The 7,585-nt window shown below is 31.3% G+C and overlaps 1 long non-coding RNA gene across 1 annotated transcript; it reads left to right on the top strand.

Moving 5' to 3' along the window:
* Nucleotides 1-323: 323 nt before the first annotated feature.
* Nucleotides 324-1,798, top strand: LOC111380841. Its single transcript, XR_002700247.1, has 2 exons — nucleotides 324-598; nucleotides 855-1,798. It is a non-coding gene; the product is annotated as an uncharacterized LOC111380841 (long non-coding RNA).
* Nucleotides 1,799-7,585: the final 5,787 nt, after the last annotated feature.

The following is a 7,585-nucleotide window of genomic DNA, read 5'->3' on the forward strand; positions in this document are numbered from 1 at the left end:
GCCATGATTTGATGGAGAGAAAGTAGCCTTTCTTTTAGGGGATTGAATTACCTATTATAGATCGGGCAATTTTCTTGGCATAGATAAAGGTGATTTTATTTTTAAAATAATTTATATGCTTTGATTTTGGGGTGTGATTGACACGTGTAGGAGTAACTTATGTTTTGATTTTGAGGTGTATGGTTAAGCTAAAATTTTGTTTTAAATAGTTTCCCACTTTCACACGTTTCCTACCAATCACCATTTCTGTAGTCTTTAGGTTATTATTCCATGTGTATATATAGGCGTATGACAGGATAGAGGATACGCACAAAATATTTAGGGCTTATTTGAGCCCGATTTTTTCATCCAAAAAATTAATTTTTTGACCGTTATTTCACTATTTCAGTTGTCATATTTGACTTCTTCTCTCACAGGTGAACCCCACTTTTCTTCTAACGGTCAAAAAATCAATTCTCAAAATCACTCCCAAACAGGTTCTTATACATGCACGGTACAAAGCTGAAGCAAGGAAATAGTTTGGATCGTGATTATGGGTTTTCACCTTTCAAAAAAATATTTATTCAATCTTACAAGATAGTATTACGAGGTGCAAGTGGTTAGTCCCGTATAATTTATTTCTTCATGTTGATAAATGTTATACTCATGAAAGTTATGATATGATTACGATATGATATGACATGGTCATCCGGTACCAAAGATATGATATGTATTGAGCTATTACCGGAATATAAAGATATGATACAACGGTATGATTATTTTGATAAATGATTTAATATTTTATTCGGGATCGCACCATTGTTCTTATCCTACTGAGTATTCTCATATATTCACTCATTTCCCTACCATTTCAGGATTGAATGGGTCGTTGGTTGGCGGGGTGATGAGATGCAGTCGTGGTGCCAATATATTTGAAAATAAATTAAATCCGGTGTAGTGTAATTATAAATTTTATTTCCAGTTTCTACTCTAGTTGTGTCTATTAATGAGTCGATATCTTGATTATAGAATGCGATATGAATTAAAATTTACTTTTTTTTTTTTTTTTGAATTGCTCGTTTTAAAAAAAATAAACTTCTTGGTGACAACTCAAATTTATTTTATTGTAAATTTTGGGTCGTTATAGAAGAGTGTAGCAGTATAGATGGTAAAAGAAAAGCAGAATTGGTTAAATCACTGCATGAAAAGTTAAGGTTGCAGATTGAAAACAAAAGTAAACTTGTTGCATCGCAGGCAAACAAATGTAGGAAAAGGGTAATATTCGAACCTGGAGATTGGGTTTGGTTACATTTCAGAAAGAAACGCTTTCTAGAGCAAAGAAAGACAAAATTACAACCACGGGGAGAAGTCAATTTCAAGTTATTGAGAAGATCAACGACAATACTTACTTGTTGGACTTACCAAGTGAGTATAATGTTTCGACAACTTTTAATGTAGATCCTTTGAAGAGGAAGAGGATGATGTGATCCAAAAGCCAAGCTTGAAGACGGCAAATTCGAGACGAGACCCATTGGTAATCGAAGGCGGACCGATGACGCGATCGAGGGCAAAGCAAGTGAAACAAGAGATGAGATACTAGTTCAATCAACCATTAATGGATGATGTTCGGGACGCAAAATGAGGCAGCTTTCATGTTCGGGTCGAGAGTCGAGTCGAAGTGGATCGATTGGATTTTATAATTTCATTGCTTTTAAAACTTATATTCTATATTTAGTATAAATATAAGTTCATTTCCCACATTGTATTTTACCTTACATTATTTGAAAATTTTAATAAGAGAGGCAAATTGCTTTCTTTACATCGTTCTTCATTAAACAATTAGAATTTTTCAAGAATTACAATCTAGTGACATTCTACCATTTGGGTGCGGATCTTAATCGTGTAATCAATGGGTCTTTCAAACTTCGATCTTATTGGATTTTTTGGTTTATTGATTTAGGTTTAAACTCTCAAACTTTTTAATTGGCTTTTATGGAGTTCTAACAATCTAGTTGTGGGTTTCATAGTCAACGTTGTTACGGGATTGCATCACTTTGGGATTACAATTTGTTGTTTGAAAATTGATTATTGAAGTGAACATTATAAACTAACAATTTCTTGAGGATACAAAGCTGCATCTTCTTCAAATTGACCGTTTCATATGCCTGGTAGAAGGTAGTAATTCGATCATTTTATTATTCTTCACGTGTTTTTCATCATGATATTTAGGCTCGAAAGCTTAGCGTTCTGCTCAACTGCGATTCTTAATATCCCTGATCCAATGTAACTAGTTATAATTTCAAAATTTTGATAAATAGGAGGTCACTGCTTTAGTATTTATGCTTCCATTTGAGTGCCCATCCAATCATTGCAAAGCAGATCTAGTGAAAGGGAACCTTGTTCCCCAAGTCAGAGCATTTTAGTTTTTGAAATTTCAGGAGGCTTTGTCTTTAATTCTTTATAACGATTATTTAAGACGAAATACCATTTGCACATAGGAGTTCCATTTACGTGAACTTAACATTGATTTCAGGCCAAAATTCAAGAGCTACCTGAACATGTTTCGAAAGCTCACATTCCTCGATCAATGTCTGTTCATCTTAGAGGAGAACTCACCAGAAACGTTGGGGATATGTGACTTTTCTAATTTCTGTCTAGAGGAACCATCTTATATTTTACATGTATAGCTACAAAATTCTTGTTCATATCATTTTTGGGGATCGACTGGATTCTTTGTTATGCTGTATATTCTTTTTAAAGCATTGATTTATTAAAATGCATATTTCCAAAATGCAAAACTTGTCATTTTTTGAAAACTCTATTATATCAGAGCTAATTTTAAAATGAGGAATAGTGGACTATCCAGTTACTGTTTTATTTTTCAGAAAGCGTGATTTTCTTGTCACCTGCTTTTGATGGTTTTCCAATACTCATTACTGCTCCTTTACATGTTAATTGCGTCCTAAACGTGCAATATAGCAATTGAAAGCTTGTAGTTACAGACAACTCGTAGGAAATAAACTCGTATGTTTTGCATCATCTACCTTTTTAATATGAGATGTACTGCTTTTTATATGTTCCTCTTCGACTAAAGTTGTGAACCATTTTTTTTTTTTTTTTTACAGAAATCCTCATTTAACCAAATAACAAATTGAGTGTGAGCTGAAAGTATGTATTAGAGCCAAGAAGGTTATTTGCTGGTCCCGTTAATTATTTGTTATTTCTTTAGTCTTTGTAATTTTATTTTCTTCTTTTTAGGTATGGTGAACCACACTAAGCAAATCGACCATGACATTACTTGTATATAATTTTTTTTTTTTTTGGGGTTTTGGAGTTAACCAAATTTGTAAATAATACTTTGGTCTTAATCTATTTGGTTGACAATAACATAAATTTTTTTAATATATTTTGAAATCATTAAAATTTTAGTAATTGTACATTGAAGTATTCATTTCACAAAGTCATGAATTGTTTTTATTGAAGTATGTTGCATTTTCAAATTAATGTGTACTGTAGTTGCAATTCTTTTGCGATGGAAGAAATGGAAAATTATTTGTTTATAATAGAATCCACGACATACATAAGTAAAGACAAAATAAATTAGACAACAATTCTATGTCATTGATCTATTAGAATTTATTATGCAACTACGAGAATATTTTGTTGTAAAATAGAATAAGTAACAAAAGTTACACTTTTAAATAATATTCGCAACAAATACTTTTTTTGCAGAAATTTTATTAGAATAGTTGTTGTGACTAACTGGCAAGTCGCCCTTTTAATTTTTTGCGACGAATATGTGTTGCAACGACAAATTGATCACAAATATCTTGTTGCTGTTTCATATTTTTGCATCAAACAAATGGTGTTACAAGTTTATTGATGCGATGAATTAGCAAAAGTTGTCACCCAATACATTCTGTGACTCATATAGTACGACAATACTTGCAACAAACGTTTTGTTGTCGTTAAATTACCTTTCCAACAACAGTTTTTTTTTTTTGTTGGGAAATCAGTTATTCTTTGTAGTGACTGAAAATAATATAAGTAGTACAAGTCATCATCTTGAAGTTGAATGTGAAAGATGCTGATTGTTCATTCTACTTCGAATTTCACTTTGTTCGATAGAAATTCAAATTCAAATTTTAATTAAGTCAAATTCAACAATTAATTTTAATCACATATTTCAAGGGATCCACAGTTTTTCAACCTTTTTATCGATTTTTATCAAAATCTATTAAAAATCTGATTTTAATTTCCAACTAACATAGACTTTATAGCCTCATTGACATAAAGGGTTTGCAAGTCTTGAACAAGTACAATTATGACATGTTTTTAGGGTGCAACGGACGGTATAAAAGTGGACACCGTGATTTCTTATGTGTGTATGACTAGTTTTTGTCTCAAGCATGACTCCTCTTACCTAGACACTTCAGTCACTACAAAAAAAAAAAAAAGGCCTTTTGCAGCAATCAAAAAACGTTGCTTATTACCTTCTACAGAGTTCACGAGTATGTTGAAAGATGCAATGTTGCTGTAGAGTCTTGAGATACCGGCAACGTTCCTTGACCGTTGAAAAGGCCCTGAAGAACGTTGCCTTTTGCTTTATGCAACGTTCGACAAATGTTGCAAAAAACCTTTTAGCAATGTTCACTGAATGTTGCAAAAAACTATTTACCAACGTTCAGTGTGCGTTGCTAAAAGGTTTTTTGCAACACTAGCCGAAGGTTGCTAAAAGTTTTTTTGCTACATTTGCCGATCTTTGCTAAAAGGTTTTTTTTACAACACTCGTCGAAAGTTGCGGTAATTGTTTTGGCAACGTTTAATGACCACTGCAAATATTTTTTATCCTTATTTTTGGCAACATTCTTCGACCATTGCCGTAGGTTAATTTACCTTCTTTTTTAATTTTATATATTTTTTTTAATTCTGTATAACAAATTTCAAAAAACCAACAAAACTAAAAATATTTTTTGGGCCTGGAATTTGATAATAATTTCATTACTCCATAAAAATAAACATAAAACCCGCATCATTGCCATAAAGATAAGTATTGTAATTCATCTCACAATTACAATATATGGATTTGATATGAGTTGTAGAAAACTTAAATCTTGATTGCAAAATAAGGTCATGAATCTCTAGCTTGGCCATGTGACAATTGATTAGTTGAGCTTGGAAACTTTACAAAGGGCTTTCACCAAGTTTTACAAAAAAGAAAGCCCGGGAGATAGTATTCACAAACTGCTTCATCCCTGAAACAATTCATAAATACCTTCATATATTCCATTTGATTCTGTAAACTATATCAAATTTAATCATTTCGAAGGAAAATAATCGAACTTCAAAGACATTAACACAAAAAATGCAAATCGTCTTAGATGCTAAAATTCTAGGACTTTCACGAAGTTTTTTTTGTTTGGGATCGAGTCTTGAAATGAATTATTATACGTACAAAAGCAACCAGTTGCACCATATGCTAAAACATATAAGGAAAATTTGGAAATTCATGTTTATTATGTTCTCAAGGCCTGATGCATAATGAATTAGATGAGGGACTCATAAAAATAACACTAATGAAATGTACATAGACTATATCCCATAAGCCTAAGCTAACTTCAAACATTTCTTATCATCTGAGCTCCATATTAAGCTATTTTAAAGATTCAAATAAGAAGTTGATGCCCCTAAGTATGTGATCATATTAATCAACAAAGTCGTACTTGCCAAAGGGAAATTATAGTGGAACACATTCTGTGAAATGCATTTGTAGCCTGCAGTATCATTTATTTAGCAGATTCGTAATTTTAGAGGCCTACATCTGTCATGTAAGAGATTTTTTTTCCTCGATTTATGTGCTCGATGCCAAGGATGCCATTCGGAATGGCAATGTTCACAAAATAAATTATTTCAATTTAAATCATCGCAAATAAACGGTTCGTTAACAAATAATAAAGTGGAATGTTGAGTTTTGAATATCATCTCACAGAGATTGATTTAGTTCAATTTTACTTATCTGGACCTTAACCGAAATAAGAGAATATTATGTGTGTTCTGATGAAAATTAGAACTAAACTAAATGACGTTTCAATTATGAATGACTTAAATGAAACTTAATGCAAATCATGTTTGAATGCAAATGGATGTATCCAATGAATGACAAATGTACTAGGATCGCGAATTCCAATGAAATAATCCTTTTTAAATTTAGTTTTACAATTTGATAACACGGTTAGATTTTGAAGAATCAATGCTCCTAAATCTATCCAACAGTCTCTCTCGAGTAATGTTGAACATACTCTCATATACCACCCAACTATATCTCTATAATGGATGCAAATATATAAGAATGCATGTGGTTTTGTGAACACTTAAAAATTCATGCAGGGTATAGCGATATATCTCTATCCCTATCGGACCCTACGATGATTTATACCCTGTCGAATCTATTTTCCTTCTCTTGAATGCATGAAATAAGTTACCAAACTCACACAAATTACATTAGGAGTGGGCGCAGTCCGGTTTCAAAGGGAATTGAATCGAACCAAATACCAATGAAAATTTTAGAAATACAACCATTGGTTCCATAGTTAGCTATTGAACCGAACGGGAATTGAATCAATCGGTTTCGATTCAATCCGGTTCTTTATATTGAAAATGCCAAAATAAATTGTTCACTAATAAAAAATTTAAAAATGTTACAAAAGTGATGCTTTTAACAAAATATAGAAGAATCGAACATGCTATTCAAAGATTTATTTAGGTATAGATTTACAAAGTAAAAACAAAATAAAAATTTCGCATCTTAGAAATAAAATTATATATTGTCAATAAATTTATTTAGGTATAGATTTACCCAATATTTTATCTTTGCTTGAGAATAATTAATCAGAGAGTTATAAAAAGAGAGAATGAAAGAATCAAATAGAAGAAGGAAAGTGCTGGAATGTAAAATTAAGAAGAAACCCGATTATTTTTTATAAAAGTGATGGAGATGGAGTCATATATTTTACCAAAAAACGAAAAAAAAAAATCCTATGAGAACCATCTGGTTCCTATACTAGAATCTGGAACCGGTCAATTCTTAATAATTTGTTCCAAAATCAAATTATTTTTTAAAAAATCCGAAATCGAATCGGTCAGTTCTAAATGGTTCCGGTTCGGTTCCACTGGTTCTTGAAAAAAATGCCCACTCCTAAATTAAATAATTGTGAAGAAAATAAGTTCACATAAATCATTCAATTCCAAACGCATGTTTTTGACGTCAAATACATAAAACTAGAAATTAAAAATTCATATATCATAGTTCATCGTTTTCCTAGTACAAAATGTAACGCCCCAATTTCATTAAATTCCGGAGCATTACGAAAAACTCATTTTTCTTTATTTTATATGTGGAACTATAAAAATAAAATTCTTTAATAAACAAATAACTGCAACATTTATAAATCTAAATTTAAAACCATGAAAATCGTATCTAAACATAGCATAAACTTCTAACTAAATCAAATAACACGTTTTGAACAAAATTAAACTAATTGGTAAATTTAAAGACGGCAAACTTATTTCTTTTTCTTTTTTTTTTCCTTTGATCCACTTGGTAGCC

The sequence above is a fragment of the Olea europaea genome, unplaced genomic scaffold (genome assembly GCF_002742605.1).
Source record: "Olea europaea var. sylvestris unplaced genomic scaffold, O_europaea_v1 scaffold2212, whole genome shotgun sequence".
Taxonomy (NCBI): Eukaryota; Viridiplantae; Streptophyta; class Magnoliopsida; order Lamiales; family Oleaceae; genus Olea; species Olea europaea.